At 47.0% G+C, this 25747-nt stretch overlaps 1 protein-coding gene across 2 annotated transcripts in view; it reads right to left on the reverse strand.

The window, feature by feature from the left end:
• VPS13D (vacuolar protein sorting 13 homolog D) overlaps positions 1–25747 on the reverse strand; it is a 2754556-nt gene that overhangs the window by 2007413 nt on the left and 721396 nt on the right. The window lies entirely within an intron of this gene.

Here is a 25747-nt window from a genome sequence, read left to right on the forward strand (position 1 = left end):
AAAACGTTGCTTATAATCCGCCAGCATAGCCTGTAAGTCTTGTATCAAGGTAGGCGGTAATTGAGTGACTTCTGGGACCCTAGGCCGTCTCTGATGTTCCAATGTATGAGGCACTATGATATCCTCCTGGTAGTAGTGCTCAGCGTAGGATTCGTCTTCATCATCATCCTGGCACTTGATGATGAGGTCGGATGGGTGACGCGCCACACCAAAAGCACCTTCATTATCATCGTCCTCAAAATCATCCTCTTCATCATCGGCATATGATTCTACAAGATCAGAGGGCATAAGTGGCGATATATATGAACCTTGTTGTCTCTTGTAAGACACGAGTTGAAAGTTTTTTGTTGAAATTGGCGTACAAAAAGCCCGATTCCTTGATGGCACCGGTGACAAAGGTGCATCCACCTGCTGAAAAGATGCCGTCGTCGACGGGTTTATCGTCGACAAGATCGACGACGAAGGCATCATCGTCAATGGTTTTGGAGTAACTGAAGGCGGGCTCGTCGTCGACGGGATAGCCGTCGATGCTTTCTTCTTCGACGAGACAGTCGTCGACAGCGGCGTCGATGACTTCGTCGACGGGCTCTTTTTGGACGACGAATGTTTCGTTGACGATGATGTCTTCGCCGACGAGTCGTCTACGAGAGTTATTTTTGCCACATTACAAATCTTTGTAGACACAATAGGAGCAGTAATAGATGCAGTGGATATCATATCCATAGAAGAAGAGGTTGAAGTAGAGAGAGTAGTCACTGGAGAGGAGACAGTAGAAGTCTTACTCACAGTTTTCTTTGCAGGATCGTTGGTGGCTGAGGCTCCAGAGACAGAATGTTGGGATCTCTGTGAAGAGCCTGAAGTGGAGTGGGAGGTTTTAGCATGCTTTCTCCCCTCACTTGCCTCATCCTCTTGAGACCTCGCCCTCTTGCTAGAGGTAGAAGCTCTATCATCATCATCTGTGGAAGAGAATTTAAGCCACAAAAGGACTCTGGCCTCCCTATCCCTTAAGGTCTTAGAAGGGAAGGTACGGCAGATCTTACAGTTTTTTGCCTCATGTTTGGGATAAAGGCAATAAATGCAGTCCTTATGCTGGTCATCCACATGGACCCTCTTCTTCTCGCAGGTTCTGCAAGGTCTAAATAAGGCCTTCTTATCAGACATCTTGAAGCTCTGAAGAAAAAACTGAGTCAGAGCTGGCTCTGCAGGGAAGGTTCTAGAGGGTGCTGTAAGCTGATTGGTTGGAGCAAAGACTTTGGTCTTTTTAGCATAATGATGTAGATAGGCTACTATAATATAGGCCTCAGGCCTTTTCTAGGGCCTACTACTACATAGTGCTTTTGGCACTGCTTTTTTATTTACCATGGGACTCCCGCCTCGACGACGGGGAATGATTCAGGCATGTGACTCTATGAAAGATACCCCAATACTGAATAACAGCACGCGCAAAGTGACCCTCCCTCCTCACTTCGGTATCCAAGCAGTAATGCTTCGCGACAGTGTGGAGGGAGGCCCAAGTCGCTGCTCTACAAATGTCCTCAACAGGAACTCCCCTAGACAAAGCAGAAGTTGAAGACTTCGCTTTAGTAGAGTGAGCTCTTATACCCTCTGGAGGGTCCTTACCCGCCAAGGCGTAGCAGATCTTAATGCAGAGGATAATCCACCTGGAGAGAGTGTGCTTGTGCACCGCCTTTCCCTTCTTGCAGCCAGCAAAGCCAACAAACAGCTGGTCATCCAACCTGAACTCTCGTGTCCTGTCCAGGTAAAAGCTCACCGCCCTCTTAGGGTCCAAGCGGTGTAGTCTCTCCTTGTATGAAGGTGGATATCTGACTATGGTTGCCCCCAACATTTTGCCTAGTGTTTTGCTGGTTTTCGACATAGTTGGCCTGGGATCCTGCTATTCAGGACCCCAGGCTTCCTGCTCTCTCTGTTAAAATGGACTCCATGTACATATCTAATTGGATACTGGGTCACCTTATCAGCCCCTGTACAGTGTACCTTCGGTACTCAGGGCATAGGTGCACCCAGGGCCTACCAGGGGCTGCAGCATGTATTATGCCACCCCTGGCTGGCCATCCAAACTGACACAACTGGCTGGTAACACAGCTGGGGCAAGGTGGTGTAATCACCCTTTGCTGTAGATATAGTATACCTATATCTAACCCCAAAATGGACACATATACTCCTATAAGTCACTCCTATGGCAGGCCTTATCAATCCTGAAGGCAGAGTGCTTGGAATTATGTGAGATGGTGCTCTAGCATGAGCTGAGCCTGTCTGCAGCTTTCGGAACCATGCCCTTATAGCTGTTCCATGATAACGCTATACTATATACTCTTAAGTGCATTATAATCCTCGCGGTCATTGCTAACTTTGGCATAGCATTATCAAAACATGTCGAGTAAGGTGTCATACGAATTGGAATACTACCCCCTCGCCAATTCTGGCGACGGGGGTAGCATTCCACCCTTTTAGAGGGACACGACATGTACCTAACTGTGAACCCTGGTTAAAGTTAACTCGAGCCTCAGCATCACAAAATGGATGCTGCCACCACAGACACAAGTCTGACCTCCAGCTGCTGGGAGTCCTTCCAGCGAGGGAGGCTTGGACAAAGGGTTTCCTGCCTTGGGAGGTGCTAGCACCACCCCAGACAGGATTTTGTGTATTAGGTAGGACAGGGCTGAAAGGAATGAGACATGCCTGGGGCACACAAGGTGTCCCTGTGCATACACCGGTTAAAACCAGTTGCTGGGGCACCCCAGATTTTTATGCAACAGCATTTCTGTATTGTGGAACTTGTGTTTTTTTTTTCTTTCATGAAGAAACATGTTGGCACAAACTGCCCAGTGTGAAAAATGATATTAAATAAAACAAAAACCCAGGATTTGCCGGAAGTTTTCATGCACAGCACAGGAGCAGTTGGCAGGTACTTGCACATTACAATTATTATCAATCACATGATCAGTCCTGCTCATCCCTACAAATGATGACCATCACCAAAAGTGCCTTAAATTATGTTGCTGACAGAGCATTTGCACTTAACACAATTGTTCTTTAGGGCAGGATGTTACTGGGAGTCTTGTTTGTGCCTTCTATGCGAATGTGTTGTTGATTACGTTACGATTCAGTATCCCGTCCAAAGCTTCGCAAATATGAATATTTTTTTTTTTGCTTTACAATATAGATGGAAGGGAACTTAATGCAACCCTTCATAAATACAGCTATTTCTGTTAGTCGGCATATGTTTCTCGCGTGGGGGCTTTCAATGTGTACGTGTGGTCCAAGTTGTAACTTAAGAACTGTTTCCAGACTTGCCAGGAAAGTCCCGGTAAGCCTTGTTGATGATCAGGAGGTCTCCAGACAGACTATCGGTGCCCAACGCAAAATGCCTCTGTGGACTGGCACTGCCAAGGGACATATTCTTCCCCTCAAGCCACTTATTCTTGCTAACCTCTAGGGAGAGGGGCGAGGATCAGAACCACAGGCACACAGTCAGGAGCAGTCCAAAGAGAAACAAGTCAGTGCCCTACTGGGGGTGAACCATAAATCCCACTTAGCTATTGGTGCATGCTGGAGAATGAGAACAAGGGCAGGAAAGCAAAGCGCGCAAAACACAGGTGACAGCAGGTCACAGAGATATCCAGCCTCAAGAGTTTGTGTGAATAAGCAATAAGAAATGTTATAAATCTATTGTTCCCCGAAAGCAGACCACTACAATACAAAAAATATGTCAGAAGCGCTGACATGTTGATCACCGTGTTCATACGTTGAGCTGACAGTGCGGCTAGAAAATGCAACTGCCCCAGGACTTAATATGCCAAATATTGTGCTTGATGAGTGAATAGAAAACCCTGCAGCAGTATTATACTGTGCATGTGCTCACCCAAAGGTTATCAACTGAAAGAGACCCGTGTTATACGGGAGAAACCAACGGTTACTGGGACGTCCTGATGTAAATAATTAATTTACTCTCTTAATTTCTATGCAGGTAAGGACTTAATCAATAATAACTCAATCGAAATGAAGGAAAACAGAGTCCGTGGTGTAAGAGTTTCTAAGGGTTTTATTCCTCATAAAGGAATCAGGATATCATGTTCTGACCACCACACAGGGTGTCAGAAGGGATAGATGAGCGCGCTGTCGTTTATTGACAATACATAGCTTATATACTTGATTTACATCATAATGTTCAATGTAAGAGGCGTAACAGCTGAGAGAAGACAAGATAACAGTATACACGTGGTGCTAGTACATCATCAAGAGGCGTAAACTAGGCGTGAACTAGGGCGTGTGCTAGAAACGTCACTGATAGGTGACGCAAGTGGGTGGCACCAAGGGGTGGTGCTAACAGAATGTTGCAATGTCAGCAGAAATCGGAAGCTTGGATGCGCGCGCAGCTGCATGACGTGTGATAGACGGGGTGCAGGGGACTTGACATTTACACTGACGGAAAGAGACAGAAGTCTGGCATGTCAGATCAACTTGTGCTTCTATCATATCTGATATCTGATGTTTTAGGAACTAAGCTATCTGGGCAGAAAGGTCTCTAGAGCAGAAGCTATTCTATACTTGCTGTGAGTGCGTGTATAAGCGCCTGAGTGTCTGTATGAGAAGCGTGGGGGCATGGGGCCTTCCATGGAAGCATGGCAACAGAGGCTATGAATTACTAGCATAAAGACAGGTTGGCCCTTTAGCCCTGTAGCTGAGGAAGGATGTTTACTGAAGCTAGCAGGCTGGAATGTATCTTCGGGGAGGAAAACAGATAACTCGAAGGTTATAGTCAATCTTGGCAGGCAGCAGGCTGAGCTGAGCACGGAGGGCCGCGCTAGAAGTAAGTCAGAGTTCACGGGTACGGGGGCTGCTTGGGCAGAGGCCCTCGCAGTCAGAAGCCAGAGAAGAGGCTCGGTGGCAGAGATTCAGGGCCTACTTTCAGCCAGGCTGAGAAACGTAGGAGTACACTTCAAAAAGACGTTGGCATAGCATACTTAGGAGCGGACCATCAAACCCATTCATGGTGGGTCTGAAAGAGGACAAGTTAACGTTGGACGCAAATGTATTTGCGTCTTCATAGCTGGTACAGGAGGGAAGTTACATGCACTTTTACTCGTACATGGAGTCGGCGGGGTACTCGCTAGGGAACACAACATGACCATAAAATTTATATTACCTCATTCCCTCCTTGTTCCCTACGGACCCTTCATGATATATCGATCCTCATTAATCGATCGGTTTGTTCTTGTAACATTATATGTTCGTCTTTCTTTCTTTGACTGTTTGAGAGGCAACTGGAATGCTCAATGCAGGATGTGGCACACAGTCCACATATCGCTGGCCCACACTGCAGGCACAGGCAACAACTGAATACTATAACAAGGCCAATGCCTAGGAAGGATAAGATCTTCCATCCCCAAGCTGTTAACGTAGTCCAGAACCAACCGGACCAAGTCCAGGTGCCTGGATTCTGATGTATCTGATTTGCAATTTTATGCAAACGGGTGATAGCTTGATAGACAGATGGTGCGTTTTGTGGAATGAAAACACAGCAGCTTGACCCGATGACCTTACAAGCTCCACCTCTATCTGCCAAGATGACGTCAATCACAAGACGATTTTGAAGGACAACAGTCCGTATAGCAGACTGCTCCTCTGTTAAGTTACCTAGAGCGGAGGCAGTTTCGTTCACTACTGCTTCGAGTGTTCTCGTTAATCTGCGTATTAATTTACTGTTTTGGACAGGCCCTAGGAAGAAAAAGAATCCTTTATTGAAATCAGTGTACTGTTCCCATGCCGTTTCTGTGTAGTCGACAAGGGGAATATCTCTTTTGGGTCTATTCGGTGCTAGATTCGTGTTTCTATGGTAATCAGGGGGAGCTAGAAAAACAGGTGGCAGAAGGAAGGCAATGTAACAGGTACCATCCCAATCTGGAGGCAAACGTATGTATGCGGTATGACCACAAACAAAGTAGGAATGACTGGTAGCTTTAAAGGACGATTTACCATGGTCACTGAACTCGACCACAGTAGTGCATTTACTATGACCTACGTGTACTGAACCTTTCTTGCTAACACATAATTCACCCGTGACTGGTAGTACTAACATATGGGGCAGAACTGGAGCAGTTTCAGATTCAACAGTGAGGATCATAAGGCTGATTGTGTAATTACCTAATCCATATACTTCATTTTCTAGATCAGTTCCTATTCGAGTAGGAAGTCCCTCTTTATCAGGATAACAGACGTTGAGCAGGACTAAGTTCAAGTTTCCCCAAACCCAGCCCCCTTCGGAAACAGCGATATCAGGATCTAAGGAATTAATTATTTTAAACCATGCTCCACAGGAGCCATTGTGGGTGAATGGATACGGAAAGAGGGGCAGAGCTCCCTTGTAATTCTGGTAGGGAGGGAGTCGGCCACATATCCAACAGTCTGTAGCATTATTTGTCTGATGGGAATGGTGTAACATACTAATGAATGTATTGTTGCGCAGCGCAAGTCTGTAAGAGAGTTCATGTGCGGGAAGTTCACTAAAAGTGTGTTCAGCAGAGACATTGTAAGCAGATTGTTCACGCCTGAAAATAGGCCAGTACATAGGAAGCAGAATGCTGGCAATAATAATTAGAATACTCAGAATAAACATGATTATTAGTGTCACTATGCAGTGACTACGAAGTGATTTGCAATATGTTCTTCTCTTTTCCTCTCTCTCTCTAACTCGATCTAGGGGATACATGTCAGAAACTATTTAACCGATTCACCTAGGGGAGGACTTAAACAATTAAACTGTCTGACTTGCTAGATCGAAGCTTCATACGGTAAAGTTCTTGAGGAGTCTTTTCTCTTTTAGGCACAGTAACGTCTTGTGCTTCAACACAGTCTTTGGTGGGGGTGGACGAGTCAGAGTCCTGTTTCAGTCCGTTTTTTAGTTCATTGCATAGTTTGATGTGACTCGTGTGGACCCACCCCTTTCTCCCCTCGATTTTCACGGCGGTCCTGGTGGTAAGCAGAACGGTCTTTGGAGACTTCCAGCGGGGCTCCAGCGGACTTTTCCGGTCGAAATTCCGGACGACTACCAGGTCCCCTGGACGGACCTCATGCGCCTTTACATCGGTGTTGTCAGGGAAGGCTGCGGCAACCTGTGAACGACATGATTGGAGTGCAGACATCAAGGAGGCAAGGTAATCTGTCAACATGTTACAATCAATATCAGTGATCTTTTTCGGAACGGGCGTCCCCCACATATTCGGCGGTCTGCCAAAGACCACTTCGTACGGGGATAGCCCTGATCTTGAGTGGGCGACCATTCTCATGTAGAATAGTGCCACGGGCAGGGCGACTATCCAGTCGACCCCTTTTTCCTGACAGATCTTGGCAAGACGGATTTTTAGTGTCTGATTATGCCTTTCTACAAGGCCAGCTGCTTCGGGATGTCGGACACAGTGGAACCTCCACTGATATCCTAGCAAGAGGGAAACTTGTTTCATCAGCTCGGACGAGAACGGCTGTCCGTTATCTGAATACACGACACGGGGCAAACCGTACCGTGGGAAGAATTCACGAACCAACTGTCTGGCAGTGGTCGGAGCAGTGTAGTCTGGGACTGGGTATGCTTCGGTCCAGCGGGACAGAGCACAAACAATTACAAGGACATACTTAAATCCTCTACAGCTATTCATCTGGATATAATCCATCTGGAGGACTTCAAAAGGGTGATCGGGAGGATGGAATCCACCTTGCTCAACAGGGACACTTTTACCTGGATTGAACTGACAACAGATCATGCAAGTACGCACTTTCTGTTTTGCTGCTGCTCGTAAGTGTTTGTTGTACCAGAGATTCTGTAAACTGTCTAACATGGCTTTTTCTCCAAGATGGGCAGGACTATGTGCTGTATTTATCATGACTTGAACCATTGAGTCGGGGAGAAACCATATAGATTTTCCCTTCGTCACCCAACCTTGATCTGTCTGAATCCCTCCTAGTTCAGTCCATTTCTTTATCTCTTCTGGAGTAGCATGTGTCTGGATATCAATTACATCTAGGGCGGGATCTCTAACTGCCATACACTGGGTCTGGACTATTGTCTTTGTCACATCAGTAGTCTGGGTGTGAGTCAGTGCTGTATGCTTTGCTGTCTGGTCTGCCAGGTCGTTACCCTGGGAAACAGAATCTGTGACTTTAGTATGTGCCTTACACTTCATGACTGATATGCCCGAGGGCAAATGTATTGCTTCTAACAGTGCTTGAATGAGGGGGCCATGTTGGATCTTGGCCCCATGGGAAGTCAGAAAACCTCGTTCTTGCCAGAGGACTCCGAAGTCGTGCACAACTCCGAAGGCATAGCGGGAATCTGTGTATATGTTAACATTTCTGTTCTTGGCTAGAATACAGGCTCGAGTCAGAGCGATGAGCTCTGCTGCTTGAGCAGACAGTGTGTCAATACGATGTGTTTCTTTAATTTCAGTTTCAGTGGTCACGGCGTACGCGGCCACTAATTCTCCTGTACTTGTTCTCATGCATGAACCATCCACATAAAGTGTCAGGTCTGGATTTGTCAATGGGACATCTGTTAAGTCTCGTCTAGGCTTAGTTACTGCATTAATTATTTCTATACAATCATGCGGAGCTGGATCTGTCATAACTGTAGGTAACAGTGTTGCTGGGTTCAGGATGCTGCAACGTCTGATTTCTATGTGTGGCTGGAATAGTGTTAATTCATAACCTGTCAGTCGTGCTATAGTTAAGTGTTGAGTCTGGGTTCTGTTTAACAAAACCTCTACAGAATGTGGTACTTGAACTGTTAACTGATGACCTAAAACAATTGAATCACTTTGTCTTATTGCTAACGCTGTTGCTGCTACTGACTTTAAGCACGCAGGGAGTGCTTGAGCTACTGAATCCAATGTACTAGAAAAATAAGCACAAGGCTTATGTGAACCTGCTTGGTCTTGAGTGAGGACAGACAACGCTGTGCCATCACGTTCTGTAACAAAAAGTGTAAACGGTTTGCTGTAACATGGTGTCGCTAAGACTGGTGCTTGGCATAAAACTTTCTTTAATTCTTCGAAAGCTTGTGTGTGTTCCTGAGTCCAAGGGAGGACAGTCGAAGTCGCTGCCTCCTGTGTCGTTAACTGGATGAGTGGTTTAGCTAGAAATGCATACTGGGGAATCCATTGTCTGCAGTACGAGGTGAGGCCTATGAAGGCCCGCACTTCCTTTTGTGTCTTGGGTTGCGGCATGTTCACAAATAACTGAATGCGATCGGGAGTGAGCTGTCTCCCCACTTTGGACAGCAAGTGACCCAAGTACACAACTTGCTGAACACAGAATTGTAGCTTCGAAGGAGACACCTTGTGTCCCTTGTCGGCCAGGAAATGTAAAACTGTCAGTGATGCTTTTTCACATTCGGGCTCACTTCGTGCGGTGATCAGTAGATCATCGACGTATTGTAGTAAAGCGGTGTTAACTGGCATTTGAATACAATCTAGTTGTCTTTTCAGTGCTTGACTATAGATGCTGGGGCTTTCTGTGAATCCTTGAGGTGCGCGCGAAAATTTGAAACTGCGTCCATTTAAACAGAATCCGAAGAGATATTGGCTCTCGGGATCAATAGGCACGCTGAAGAAGGCGTTCTTGAGATCAATTACAGTAAAGAACGTTGCTTCTGAATCAATAGCAGTCAATAGAGATGATATATCGGGGACCACAGGATACTGTGGGATAATGCATTTATTCAATTCTCGAAGATCAATCACCAGCCGATATACTGGCGGTGCATTGGGATCAGTACGTTTAAGAATCGGAATGATGGGTGAATTACAGATATTGGAGTCGGTTTCGACGACCACTCCTTGGGCAATGAGCTCTTCAATGATTTTCAGTAAAGCCGCTACAGCATCGGGTGGTAACTTGTATTGTCTGATTCTGGGTAATACAACACCTGCCTTGAGGGTAACGCGGTATGGTGTAATGTGCATACATCCTACATCAGTTGGGCCTTTTGCCCACAAGTAATCAGGTACATTTTTCAATCTGACGTCAAACTCACGAAGAACGTAATGACCCTTGAAATCCCGCAGAAACAGTCTAACCCCCTCCGGGGAGCAGCATATTATAGCTCCTAGAGCCTTCAGTGTTTTAATTCCTAACAGATTTTCCGGACATGATTTTGTTAGTAACAGGTCTGTAACGCGTGATAATGGACCCACAGCCAGGGGAACTGGTTCTGATACTTCATTTACAATAGGTTGTCCTGAAAAACCAAGGGAAACATTTTGTGAGCCTGAGAGGGGTGCCCCTGGAACTTCGTCATGACTTATTGTAGTGCGACTTGCCCCTGTGTCAATTAAAAACTTTCTATCTTTCCCCAATACTTGACTGTGTACATAAGGACCTTCTTGATCTACAGGAATCTCGATAAGAGGCAAGCCACCTTCCCTCTCTAGGCTGTTTCATGTATATCGGGAATATTCGGGGTAAGCAGACTGGGCATACTGGTACATCTGTTGTGAGACTTGCTGAGTTGCAGCAATGGGCTGTGGCTGCGGTACTGCTACGGTCTGTGCTGTCTGTGCAGATGCATGCATGGGCTGTGTATTCTGTGTAGACTGATGCTGGTTATGGTCTTGTCTAGGTGGATGCGGTCTTTCTTTAGTTTTACCTGTCGCTATGTTATGTTTCAGAACTGCACATTCGTGTACGTAGTGACCTGGCTGCTTGCAATAATTGCATGTCCCTTTAACAGGAGCTGCAGCGTGACTTGTCTGGGTCGTACCTTTCCTGTGACTGTCGGATGGGACCGTCTGGGCTACTAACATTTTCATTTTCGTGTCTTTCATGCGCTTCTGTTCCTGATCTTGTTCTTCCCTAATTCTATTCTGGTGATATTGTAACATTTGTAACATCTGGGATGGCGTATTTGCTTGCCATGTACTCTCGACTTTATACACTCTATTTTTAACTAACGGTAGGGAATTCTCGACTAACTTTGATACAAAAAGATGTGGGTACGACTCGCTACTTGGCTGGAGGCCACTATTGATAATAAAACATTTCTCGAATCTTGAATAAAAGTCGCTAGTATCTTCATCATGTTTCTGTTTACAGGACGAGATTGCATCCCAATCCTCCTTTCTAGTTGTCAATAATCTGGGCAGGACCTGTACTATCAAACCTGGTAATGCTTTAGTTTTGTCCCCAAGGCCTAACCCTGGAACCCGTTTTTTCTCTTCGTCTTCGATTTCTGCCCAGGCAATCTTTGTGTCTCCCACCTCCCATTCCTTTTCCTTTAATTTCTCGAATATACCCGTAGGCAATAATACTTTCAACATTTTCATGATATCATCATATGTGTAGTCCCCCATTAATAACATGTCTTTAAGCTCTCTATGGAAACCCGCAGGGTCTTTATCATGGCATGGTACTAATTTCTTCATTTCTAACAGTTCTAATTTAGTCAGAGGCGTGTGCACATACACGCGTTTCAAAACTTTATCCTCACCCATAACAGGGTGCACTTCTCGCAAGGGGTTCTGACTTTCTATACCACTCCCGCACTGCATATGGTACATTTTCCTTTCTGGAGGTGGGGCGGGGACATATTCAGGACTTACAAAGGTATCATATCTGCGTCGTTGTTCTAGAATTATTTGAACTAATTTAGTGCTTAGGCCTCTCCATCTATCCATCAGTAGTGCTTCTAGTGTCTCATGTAAGGGACCTGGATCGGAATAGTGTTTTCTGTACTTAATGAGAAGGTGCTGAATCATATATACCCCTGCTAATTTCTGTTCATCGGGGGAGAGGTTCAGAAATGTCTGTGCTACGGTGTCATCATTATATATGTCTGCATTTTCGGCCCATGATACCGCTGATCGGGCTAATTCTTGTTCATCCATAGAATTGAGTACATGGTACCCAACTCGATCTCGAAGCCGTTTATCAGTTTCCTGGAACTGATGCTCAGCAGAATTCGGATTCGTTAAGGCAGAGAAGAAAACTCTCTTGCTTTCCGGACGGACACCTTTCCTAAGGTAGTTTCCCCTACCTACATATGCTATAGTACTTGTAGTTGGTTCTGGTTCTTCAGATTCTTCTTCCTCCTCGGAGGGAGCCTTTTCTTTCTCTTTCTCGTGTACTGCTATCACTGCTTTCTTAATCTTTTTATACATGGCCTCTATGCAATTTTGTCTGTCATGTTTTCCATCGGCTATATTTTGACCCCACTTGTTCAATGCATCTAATTCACTCTGCTCTGTTCCGGGCCTGTCTCGTTCTCTTATTAGACAATTTATGAAAAATCGTAGTATCAGTGCTTGCATGTTAACTTTCTGTTTCTCCAGGGCATCCTTAATACTGTCGGGGTCCTTTCCCGTTTGAACGAACTCATATATTCTATCTAGGCGCTCCTTCATTCCTGCATAACATAACAAACTATCAGTAGCAGATCTTAACCGTAAAGACGCTAATACCATTAAGTCGTCCTGTCCAGGTTCTGGATCATATCTACAAACTGACATATTTTCTTTTAGTGCATCAAGACGGGATGAATTAGAAGAACGGGGGGATCTGTGCGTAAGAGGACTCTGCAGACCTCTGAGATTTAATCTGTGAGTCGGTGGCGGGGTCTGGAGACCCGCGGTCGCACCTCCTGAAGCGGAAGCTTGGGCATTATCTCTGTGTGTAGTCAGTATCTGAATTTGTCTTTTAGTAGGATCTGATTGAAGTGGTTTCGGTAAATCAGTTTTAGGTGAGGGAAGTGGCGGAGCTGGCGGAACGGAACTAGTCTTTTTCGGTGTCGGCTGAGAGTGATCTTGGGGGGCAGTACCACCCCCGGCCCCGTCAGTAGGCAGGGCACGAACAGGCAGATTGGTGTAAGCTGGCGCTACATCTTCGAGGTATGAATTTAGGAATATGTCTTTAGTAGTCTTATGCATTACTTTAGTTGGAACTAAGGGTGACGGCAAATTTTTCGGTATTTCTGAAATGGCGTCAGGGGTACCATCGGCCAAAAGATACATGTTGTTCACTTTGCCATTTTGGATACGATCTATTTGTTCTACTTTTACTCGAATTCCCTCAGTAACTAATTCGTTTTCTTGGGCCTTTTCTGATTCTTTAAGCCTATCTTCTCTACGGAGTGCTCTATCAGCACGCTTACGTGATTCCTTACGCCAAAATTCTATGGCGTCTTTCTGAGATTGTCTAGCTTTCTTTTTCCGTAATATTTCTTCTACCTTTATGATGCACTCGGCATCCCATGTTCCGTTAACTGGCCATCGGTATCTTTCCTCTAAGTGCTTGGTATAATCGGTCCATAACTCTAGATACAGGATGGCGTCTATGCCATGTTTATTGTACATAAAATTACCTGGAGTGTCCCTAGGGGGGATTGGAATCTCTTCCTCTAACATCCCTTTCCTAGTTCCTATCTGCTTTAATTTGTTGAAAAACGGCATTGTGCCTACTTGATACTGCAATTCTTGATCCTTGATACTTAATGTCAACTGTAACTATTTATACAAAAAAGACACAAAAATGCACAAAAACAATCACATTCATACCACGACATTAATCACATGAAACATTTAAAGACATAGCTAACTCCCCCTTACTCTGAATGTACCGCTCAACGATACAGATACACTGCTGTAACAGTGCAGAAATTCGGAATACTTTATATACTGCTAAACAGTACAGATACACTGCCTAAAAACAGTGCAGACCGGACTTGCGTACCCAAACCCGTCTAGATACGACCCAGCAATGGTACTCACCGGGAAGCACGGAAAACAGAAGGCCTCGGAAAACTCGACTGGACTCGACTCGGAACTTCGGAAAACTTCGGAAAACTTCGGAAAACTGGTGGGCCTCTTCACACCTCGGACCTTGCTTCCTTCGGCTGGGCTCTGGTCGGGATCCTCCGCACTCCTCACCGCCTCGTCTGGGCACTGATCGCAGTCTTCGTCACCTCCGTGTGTCAGAGGGGGATGCAGGAAATCCTGCCAGTACACGTGTTGTCCGTCTAACTGATGGCAGGGGACACGGATTGCAACGCACCTTCCGGCGCGTGAGGTGGGGGAGGGGTCCCTGTTCGGGCGCCAAAATGATGTAAATAATTAATTTACTCTCTTAATTTCTATGCAGGTAAGGACTTAATCAATAATAACTCAATCGAAATGAAGGAAAACAGAGTCCGTGGTGTAAGAGTTTCTAAGGGTTTTATTCCTCATAAAGGAATCAGGATATCATGTTCTGACCACCACACAGGGTGTCAGAAGGGATAGATGAGCGCGCTGTCGTTTATTGACAATACATAGCTTATATACTTGATTTACATCATAATGTTCAATGTAAGAGGCGTAACAGCTGAGAGAAGACAAGATAACAGTATACACGTGGTGCTAGTACATCATCAAGAGGCGTAAACTAGGCGTGAACTAGGGCGTGTGCTAGAAACGTCACTGATAGGTGACGCAAGTGGGTGGCACCAAGGGGTGGTGCTAACAGAATGTTGCAATGTCAGCAGAAATCGGAAGCTTGGATGCGCGCGCAGCTGCATGACGTGTGATAGACGGGGTGCAGGGGACTTGACATTTACACTGACGGAAAGAGACAGAAGTCTGGCATGTCAGATCAACTTGTGCTTCTATCATATCTGATATCTGATGTTTTAGGAACTAAGCTATCTGGGCAGAAAGGTCTCTAGAGCAGAAGCTATTCTATACTTGCTGTGAGTGCGTGTATAAGCGCCTGAGTGTCTGTATGAGAAGCGTGGGGGCATGGGGCCTTCCATGGAAGCATGGCAACAGAGGCTATGAATTACTAGCATAAAGACAGGTTGGCCCTTTAGCCCTGTAGCTGAGGAAGGATGTTTACTGAAGCTAGCAGGCTGGAATGTATCTTCGGGGAGGAAAACAGATAACTCGAAGGTTATAGTCAATCTTGGCAGGCAGCAGGCTGAGCTGAGCACGGAGGGCCGCGCTAGAAGTAAGTCAGAGTTCACGGGTACGGGGGCTGCTTGGGCAGAGGCCCTCGCAGTCAGAAGCCAGAGAAGAGGCTCGGTGGCAGAGATTCAGGGCCTACTTTCAGCCAGGCTGAGAAACGTAGGAGTACACTTCAAAAAGACGTTGGCATAGCATACTTAGGAGCGGACCATCAAACCCATTCATGGTGGGTCTGAAAGAGGACAAGTTAACGTTGGACGCAAATGTATTTGCGTCTTCATAGCTGGTACAGGAGGGAAGTTACATGCACTTTTACTCGTACATGGAGTCGGCGGGGTACTCGCTAGGGAACACAACATGACCATAAAATTTATATTACCTCAGTCCAGAAAGCCAAGTAAATGGAGGGAGGAGAGTGAGGGAAAACCAAGTGACAGTGAACTTTTAGCTAACGTCACGAAGTGCTCTCAGTGCTCGTGAAGGAAGGGGCACAGGGGACGCTATGTACACTCGGCAGTGGCATATTACTCGGTAGGGACGCTACTTCGTCCAACCCACCCCGCTAACCGGCCCGTACCTTGTTAAGCCACGTTCCTCCCTCGGGACCGTGGCGGGGCGAAGCACTGAAACGTTGGCCTCCAGGCTTGATGATATCAGCTGGGCTCGTCTGTACTCCGTCCTCCTTCAGGGTTGCACTCGCGCTGTTCCTTCCGGTCTCCACACCGTCTTCCTCCTGGGAAACGCCGTTCCCCGATGGTGAAGTGCTTCCGCCTTTTGACGTCGCTCCGTAGAGAAGGGGCGTGGCTGAGTCAGTCGGATTGTTCCAGTTAAAGGCGCCAGCTCCTGTTTCAGGGGGCGCCCAGCAATCGTCCTGTCTCTCTCTCCACTCGGTCTCGGGCAGCTGTGGGGACAAGGTGCAAGGTGAGAGGGGAGCGGTGGACCACCACTCCGGGACATTACGGGGTTCACCCAGCACCCCGTCACAGCCCGCAATTCCAGAAGGTTGATGTGAAGCAACCTTTCCTCTGGAGACCAAAGACCTTTGATCTTCAGATCCCCCAGATGAGCACCCCACCCTAGAGTGGATGCATCTGTTATCACTGTGGCCACCGATGGAGGTAAATCGAAGAGCTTTCCTTGAGACAGATTGCTTTCCAAGCTCCACCAAGACAGATCCGCCGCAGTTTCTCTGGAGATCCTCACTGACTCCCTGAGATCTCCGCCGTGCTGATACCACTGCCTGCGGAGGCACCACTGGAGTGGCATCATGTGCCAGCGTGCATGGTTGACCAACAGAATGCAAGAAGCCATCAGACCGAGCAAGCGAAGGACCTTCAGGACTGGAACGACCGCTCCATTGAAAAAAAAAAGGAATCGTTTCCTGTATGTCGCGAATCCTTTGTGGAGGAGGGAATGCACGACACACAGTAGTGTCCAGTACTGCACCTATGAACAGGTAGCGCTGGGAGGGCACCAGGTGAGATTTGGTTACATTTATCGAAAAACCCAACCCGTGCAACAACTGAGTTGTCTCTTGCAGATGATGGAGCACTACCGCTGGCGATTCCGCTTTGATCAGCCAATCGTCCAGATACGGGAATACAGGTATCCCTGATCTTCTGAGATGTGCTGCCACCACAGCCATCACCTTGGTAAAGACTCGAGGCGCAGTAGTAAGTCCAAACGGAAGTACCGCAAACTGGTAGTGCTGCGATCCAACTGTGAAACGGAGATACTTTCTGTGCGACTTCAGGATTGGGATATGAAAATACTCATCCTGCAAGTCGATCGACACCATCCAGTCTTCTTCCAGCAGCGCCTGAAGAACCTGCTCAAGGGTGAGCATCTTGAACTTCTCCTGTTTCAGGTAAAGTTTCAAGATCCTGAGATATAGGATTGGACGGAGCCTGCCATCCTTCTTGAGGATCAGAAAATACCGGGAGTAGCATCCCTGACCTCTCTCCTGCTCTGGAACCACCTCTATCGCACCCTTTCTGAACCGAGCCAGGACTTCTTCCTGCAGGAGCAGCAGATGGTCCTCCAAGCAATAACCCTGGCAAGGAGGGTAATTTTGGGGAAATTCCCGAAAGGGAAGAGCATACCCATTCTCCACGAGATTGAGAACCCAAAGATCTGATGTTATCAATTCCCAATCTCGTAGAAAATGGGTAAGCCGGCCCCCCACTGGGCCCACATGATCCGGAATGGCAGATCTAGGGCTGCTTTGCTGCGGTGGCAGGGGGCTGGGAAGGAGAAGAGGAGGAGGAGGCTTGACGACCTCTGGGACGAGCTCGCTGTCTTCCTCTGTACGACTTGTACAGCGTATTTTGCTGTTGTTGCGGCTGCTGCTGCGATGTTTTATAGGAACGAAAGGAAGACCTGCCAAATCCTCTGAAGCGCCTTCCAGTAGAACCCCTGGTCTGAAGACCCAAAGATTTAGCCATGGCCCTGCTATACTTGAATCGTTCTAATGCAGCGTCAGCCTTCTTGCCAAACAGTCCTGAACCATCAAAAGGCAAGTCCATCAACGCAGACTGAACATCAGCAGAGAACTCCGATGATTTTAGCCATGCAGCTCTCCTAGTGGCCACCGAGAGCCCACGACTCTCGCCACGAATCAGCTGTGTCCAGCCCACTCTGAATAACTTGTCTCGCAGCAGCCTGAGTGTCCGAAACTACCTCCTGAAAGTCCTTTCTATCCTCCTCAGGAATTTTCAGCACCAACTGCTTCTCGGAATCCATCAAGGCAGGTATGTACCGCCCCATCAGACAAGCGCGTTGGTAGATTTTAATGCCATACTGGCTGAGGAGAAGACCTTCTTGGCAGTCTGATCTTGCTTCCTGGATTCCTTATCCCCAGGAACCTGCGGAAAAGCACCCGCAGACTTCCTAAAACAGGCAGCTTGCACAACCAGACTCTCAGGCAGGGGGTGGGTTAATAAAAAGTCTGGGTCACCAGGAGCAACCCTGTACCTCCTAGCCACAGCCCTCGAACCGCAGGAGGTGTCAAAGGCTTCTTCCAGACTTCATAGATGGGTACAGCCAAAGCATCATTAAACAGCAGCATCGGCTCAATAACTGAAGATGGCGAGTGAAGGACTTCAGTAAGAATATTAGACTTGTACTCAGTAGTGGGCAGAGTAATATTCAACAAGCCTGCTGCCTTTTTTTAATAACAACGTGATATGGCACCACATCCTTGGAAGGCACGTCCGACACAGAAGCCAAATCCCACTCAGGTGACAGTTCAAGTCCACTGGCCTCTCTCAAGTCATCAAAAGGATCATCAGAATCCTGTATCTCTCCTTCCTCCACGTCAGCATACTGATACTGTTCCTCCTCCAGAAGTCTCTGGGCTTCACGCCGAGACCTCATCTTCGGAAACAAAGTCGTTGGATCCGGAACAGACTCCGCCGGGGCCGGCGTCGAGCCCAAAGTCGGACGAGGTTTCATTCGAAGTCGAACAGGATCCTGCATCAAAGACGTGGGCATCGGCGTCAATGGCGTCGGCGGCGCCGGAAAATGCCACTGCAGTGCTAGAGCCGGCATGAAAGGCATGAAGGGCGCCGGAGCATAAGCTTGGGGAACGCCCAAGTTAAACGCCATAGGACCCGTGGGACCAACAGGTGCACCAGAGGGGTACATTGCCCTGGAGTAAACCCAAACATGGCATTCAGGAACTGGGATGGATCCTGACCTGGTGCCGGAAATGCTGGAAAGGGGCCCCTAGGTTGCTCTCGAGAAGTCGGAGTCGTCGCAACGTCGATCTCCTCCTTGGGCTGCGGTGCCGGGGTAGACGAACCCGCAGGCACCAGAACTTCGCCCTCACCAACCTCCTCCATCTCACCTTCATCCTCCTGACTGTGAGAAGTTGGCCTGATATATAATGTTCACTATTCTAGTGAGCACTTTGTATCAGTCCAAACAACCCTTATTGATGATTGGTTGTAAGTCAACCGTAGACCAGCTATCCTAGTAGCATGGACAAGAGCAGTCTTTAGGCTAAACTCTAGAGGGCGTGTTAAGCCAGCTGTTATACCATCACATATACCCCTTGAACACCAAGTGAAAGGACACCACACAAGTTGTTATGAAAATAAAAGGATATTTATTTAGAACACAACAACCCTGGACTCTTTATGAGGACAGGGTGCTAAGCACAATACAAAGCTCTTAGGAAAATACGCAAAGTCGCACAATTTACACAAATGCCCGAGGGGCACGAAAAACCATATACTCTAAAAGTGGAATGCGAAATTACTAGCAGGTAAGTACTACGCTAATAGGCTTTGGGATCGCTAGGACTTGACTACTGAACCTTCAGATTACTAGCAGGTGGCCTAGGGAGATCGGGTGCAGAGTGTGCACTCTCACGCGGGATACGGAACAAAGTCTATGGTTGCTAGGAATTACAAAGTTAGTGTTATCGGACGAATTCGACTAGGTAGAGCTGAAACGAAAAAGGATCTGGACCCTTGGATAGTGAGGCTATGCTGGGGCACCAAAATGCCGAAGTTACCTAGCCCAGGGGCTGCGGCTGCATAGGTCTGGAAAGACGTCGGGAATCCTCGTTGCAGTCTATGGAGCCTGAAAGAAGAAGTTGCTGGCAGGCGACCAGTGTTGAAGTTCGAAGTGATCCAAGCCTGGATCGTAGATGGAAGACACCTGTAAGCAGAGGGGACCAAGTCCTGAATCACTAGCCAGTGATCAGATGGGCACCAGGATGGCACCGGATGGAGTCACCTCGACCAGGTGAGTGGGCGACGCTGGGCTCTGCAGTCTCACGGACCAGGAGGCGTTGTCGGCGACCAGGATGGAGGTGCGAGCTGTCCCACGATGGTATCTGCTGTCGACGTCGCTGGACCCAGGATTGGGGCAACAAGTCTTGGCAAATGCAAGCCCACGCGGTGGACTCAAAATGGCGTCTGGAGTGGACCAGGAGGGTCCGGGGGGCTCCTCTGTTGAAGGGGAGCAAGGGCCAGTCTGGAGCAACCAGACTAGCAGTGTTGATGTCGTCGTTCGTCGTCGGGAAGGCCACAAGCCAGCGGGCTAGTAGCCAGACAACGCGGTGAGCAGCAAAGAGCAGAAGGGCCCCACGCAGATCTGGTGGATGCTGGGGGGCTGGACTTCGGTGCTGGAGCTGCTCAGGGTTGGGGCTTCTCAGACCCCAAAGCACTCACTCGAGGATCCCTCGGCGGTCGTGCTGGGCAAGCGTTGTGCAGTCTTGAAGATGGCCGGTCCCTCGAGGTCTCGTCGCACCCACGGATCTCAGCTGAGCTGACGATGTGGGTAGAGGTCAGAGGTGCCGGGGAAGCCGGGTCTCGTCGTGCTGGTCAGTCGGATTCCGGAGGAAGGACGTGCAGCAACCCGCAGTGTTCTTGGATGGTGCCTGCGAGTGCAGGGTGACTACTCCTTAGTCACAAGGGAGAAATCTTGAGAAGAAGTTGAGAGTTCCTTTCGTAGAAAGTAGTTTCAGGATTCAAAGATGATCTAATTTGGAAGGGGGCCCGCTCCTATCTTTATACTAGTAAAAGGGGCTGGCACGCGACTAGGTCCTGCCCATGGGTGGGACCAGGAAGGGGGGTGGTTACACCCCTCTCCCATGCCGGACTTTCCCTAGCTATGGGGCTGGTGTGCCCCTGGAACTGGTTCTAGCCGGCAGATGCATAGGGAGCACCGGGGTGCCACTTGCAGTCACCTTCCTCTAAAGCCCTGCCTACCCAGGATACACAAAACCCTGTCTGGGATGGTGCTAGCACCGCCCCTGACAGGAAACCTTTTGTCCAAGCCTCCCTCGCTGGAAGGACTCCCAGCAGCAGGAGGTCAGACTTGTGTCTGTGGTGGCAGCATCCATTTTGTGATGCTGAGGCTTGAGTTAACTTTAACCGGTGTTCACAGTTACATACATGTCGTGTTCCTCTAGAAGGGTGGAATGCTAACCCCGTCGCCAGAATTGGCGAGGGGTTAGTATTCCAATTCGTATGACACCTTACTCGGCATGTTTTGATAAAGCGATAACAGAGTTAGCATATAACCGCGAGGATTATAACGCACTTAAGAGTATATGGTACGCGTTATCATGGAACAGCTATTAGGACTTGGTTCCGCAAGCTGCAAACGGGCTCAGCTCATGCCAGAGCACCATGTCACACGAGTCCAAGCACTCTGCCTTCAGGATTGTCAAGGCCTGCCATAGGAGTGACTGATAGGAATACGGGTGTCCATTTTAGGGTTAGATATAGGTATACTATATCTAAAGCAAAGGGTGAGTACACCACCTTGCCCCAGCTGTCGTGCAGCCAGTTGTGTCAGATTTAGATGGCCAGCCAGGGGTGGCATAATACATGCTGCAGCCCCTGGTAGGCCCTGGGTACACCTATGCCCTGAGTTACAGGGTCTGATAAGGTGGCACAGTACCAATTAGATATGTACCTAGGGTACATGGAATCCATTTTACAGAGAGAGCAGTAGGCCTGGGGTCCTGAATAGCAGGGCCCCAGGTCAACTAAGTCGGAAAACCAGCAAAACTACAGGCAAAAAGTTGGGGGCAACCATAGTCAGGTATCCACCTTCCTACACTGACCAGAAGAATTAGACGAACAATTTAAAAAAGATTATTGAGACATGTGCAATTGTGTGCCTGCAAGAGACATGGCTGTGTGACGATACCCAAGTAAGTGAAGGGTTTGCTCAACAGACAAAAGTAGCGACAAGAAAATATTTTGGTAGACCCTCAGGGGGACAAGCGACATTGGTATCAACTAAAATAGCCAAAAAAGTGGTTTTGTTGAATGCAAAATGTAAATGGGTTATAGGATGTAGAGTGTTATTGCTGAACCCCGACTCCAGGTTTGATGGCATTATTATCGTACATGTGTAAATTCAGAGGGGGGAAATGAGGCCATATAGGGAAGAGTTGGAAACATTGAATGAAGATCTGACATCTATGAACGAGACCTATCCAAGAGATGTAATACTAGAACTGGACACGGCCTTAGGTCAAATGTTGGGTGCGTTGGGGTTTATCTGTGAAAATGGGAGATTTGATGTAGATAGACCTGCAAAGCGAACCTTCAAGTCAGGCCAGCAACCCTGCCCAATCGATTATGTTTATATACATGCGTGGTATTTTGAGTTAATCAAAAAATTTTAGGTGACAGACTAAGAGGGAAGTTATCATTTCCCGCTAAGGCTGGAAGTATGTGAGCAAAAGAAACATCATAGGGAAACAGTGTTGCCGGTGCAAGTTGAGTATCCCAGACGCCTCACAACTAGGATTACGGAGGGATATCTGGAAAAACTAGTAGCAGTTCAACAGACGCTGTTGGTGGAAGATATGCCAATTGTATATGAGTGTTTCTGGTTTGAGAACTCAATTCGGGTATTAGTGGATTGCCTGAGGGTAAAAATAAAAGAAAGAAACTCCAGAGGCGAGAGGGGAAGTACAGGGTATAAGAAAGGGAGGGGATGGTTTGACGAGGATTGTAGGAAGGCCAAAAGAGTAATGAGGCATCAGGAACGAAGTTTAAGGGTAAAATACAGTGTAGAACTGAGGGACAATCTCCAGAAGCATAGGAGGCTCTATAAAATGCTGGTGACAAACAAACAAAGATGTTTTAAAGAGAGCTGTTGGGCAAAATTGCTGAACGCTATAGAATCCAAAGATTTGAAAGGGTTTTGGAGATTGGTGCAAGAAAGTTCAAATAAAGAAAGAGGCACCCTGAAATGTGTGATCCCAGAAAATGAGTGGGCAAATTACTTGGGGGAAATTTATGGGGCCTGGAACAAAACAGAATGCTCGAATTCTATAGTATGGAGCGGAGTGAGTAAAGAAATGGAGGCTCATTTTTCTATCGAAAATGTCAAAAAAATTGGGTCTAACTTAAATTTGACAAGAGCAGCTGGCCCAGAGAATCTCCCTGCGGTGGTGATAAAAAAGAGGATGGATTGGTGGGCTCTGTTCTACTCTAAATTGTTCCAAGGGATTCTTACCTCAGGCCAAATCCCAGAAACTTGGAGAGGGGCAATAATAAGGCCGAACCACAAAAAAGGGGACCTTAATTTACCCAAAAATAATAGGTTAATTAATTTGTTGGATATAGGGGAAAAAGTATTCGCCAAATTGATCCTAGAAAAGCTGAAGGATTGGTCAGAGCTGAACCAAGTCATACCACCAGAACAAGGGGGGTTTAAGGAGGGCCACTCGACGATCGACCACTGCTTTGCACTTTGGTCTATAGCGGGGAAGTCCATAGAGCAGAATGGTAGGTTGTGTTGCTGCTTTGTGGACTTCCACGCTGCGTTTGACTTAGTAAACCGTGGGAAGCTGTGGGAGACATTGATTGGCTATGATATCCCCAGAGAATTGCTGAGCCTAATACAACTTCTGCACTTTGCAAACTGGGCACGGATTATCTTAGACACAGACGGGAGTATATCAAGAAAAATTGAAATCGGAAATGGGTTAAGACAAGGGTGTGTCTTGGACCCCAACTTTTTTCACTCTTTATACTAGACCTACCCTCTACTTTAGGTAGTGCAAGGGGGGCAAGCCCCAAAATAAATGGGAAACATATAGCATGCCTTTTATACGCTGACGACCTGGTAATCTTCGATCAAACGGAGATTGGGTTACAAAGAAAGCTGAATAGCTTCCATGAGTATTGTAAGTTGAAAAAATTAGTGGTTAATATGGACAAAACAAAGATTCTATGTTTTGGGAGAAAGGAAGTAAGATTCAGTTGGTACCTGGGTACTGAAAAGCTGGAAACTGTAGAAGAGTACAGGTATCTGGGGATGTGGTTTCAGAAAAATCTAAAATGGAAAACCCACCTAGATGCTTGTAGAACAAGGACAGCAGTATCTATAAATGGCCTTAAGAAATTTAATAGAAATTACGGAGAAAAATCTGAAAGGCCAGTCTTAAGGGCTTATCTAGCTATGATCCCCCCGCAATTCCTGTATGGGGCAGAGTTACTATTCTTGGGTGGCAAACATGGATGGGATGTAGAGGAGGGAAAAGCTTTGAAAAACTTATTCTCACTTCCTAAAAGCTCCATGGTGCAAGCTGTAAGGTTAGAAACATGTGTAACCTCATGGAAGATAACAGTTTGTATGGCCTTAGTGAGATTTTGGCAACGCCTGGGTACTGAGGACGAACTAAAGGTCTTGCAATGGTGTAAGAGAGAAGTACTGGTGAGTGAACGAATATGGGCTAAAGGGGTTAGAAATTCCCTCAGTATGGTTGGCAAACTGCTAAGTCTTGATGTAAATCCTGTGTCTCTGCAAATGGAGATCACGGGAAAGGCCTTGAGGGAGGTTGGATATGAGGTATCTCGAGGGCCTAGCTTATCTGGCGACGAAAAAGTCAGTGCAGTTTATGGCCCAGGCCTGGCAAAAAGATATACACTTCCCTTATATGGATAGATTACCGAATAGATGGCTGAGGAGAGAGGTTCTAAGACTAAGATCTGGATTGAACCCCTATTATGGTAATATTAGAGCAAAATCAGAGATGATAGATAGCGCTGGAAACTGTAAGTGTATAGTGGGAACCTCGTGTGATATTATGCATATTTTATTAGACTGTTCAAAGCTCTTAAAACTTCGAAAGGAGATTTTATGTCCAATTTTTAAAAAATATGGTGTCCATAATAGACTTGCTGCAAGTATGCTCCTAACAGAAATGTTCTCTTTGGATATTGCTTATGCTCTGGGGATTTTTATGCAAAAAGTTAAACGAACTATGAATTGCGATTAGTCTAAGCCCTGTGCGATGAATTTTAATGAGTTATAGATGTATATGGTTTTGAAGTTTTTATCTGACAATGAATTGTTTTTAGAATGTTTTATCTGTTTAAGGACAATGGTCCAAATAAACTTGATTTTTGAACTGAACTGAACTGAGTCATATCTTTACGTCCGCATTTGGGCTGGAATCTCCGGCTCTGGTCAAAAACTCCGGCTCGGGCAATACGAAGTGTAGGCAATGGGCCGGAACACAATTTTTACAAAAAGGAGCATTAGGAACTACTGATAAATGGTAGAGGAGGTCATGAAAATCAGTTTGGGCAGGAAAAAGGGTATGACCAGACACTGCATCACAACCCAGAAAAGTTTGCTCCTTTGTATCATGGTACATGCAGTCCACAATTTGAGCTCCCCTCAGTGTTGACTGTAGTGTACGCCACACACAGTGTTGACTGTAGTGTTACACCACACTCTGGTGTAACACTACAGTCAACACTGAGTGGAGTGCCATTTGTGGACTGCATGTACCATGATGCAAAGGAGCACAATGTTGAGAAACTGACACAAAGATCCAGCCAGGGTCTCTCCTCTGTTGGAAGATCTCTTGCACGGCCTTGGGATGTAGATGCTAATTATGATCTACCAGATGCTGCCAGTGCAGCTTGTCGGCTTCAACCAAGTGCCCATCAAGGCATCAGTGAGGGCATCATTAAAAGGGAACGAGGGCTTAGATGTAACTGGCCCATGTTACAAAACCTCTGCCAGGACATTCATTTTGGTCTCCACTGAAGGCAGCTGTGAATTCAACGCCGCAGCTGCCCTCTAGATCACAATGAAAATGAGGCACTTTCTTTTGTTAGTGGTCCAAGTGGCAAGATAGGCTCTACCCCAGGAGAGATGTTAAGCCCATTGGCATCCTGCAAATCCATATGTCATCTGTTTAGTGAGGGAGGAAAGTCATCCCCATCACCCCCATCCCCATCATCATCATCATCATCATCCCCATCCCCATCCCGGGGTGTGCCTAGTCTGGCATAAGGTCAGAGACGAAAACA

This window comes from Lissotriton vulgaris, chromosome 5 (assembly GCF_964263255.1).
Source record: "Lissotriton vulgaris chromosome 5, aLisVul1.2, whole genome shotgun sequence".
Lineage (NCBI taxonomy): Eukaryota > Metazoa > Chordata > Amphibia > Caudata > Salamandridae > Lissotriton > Lissotriton vulgaris.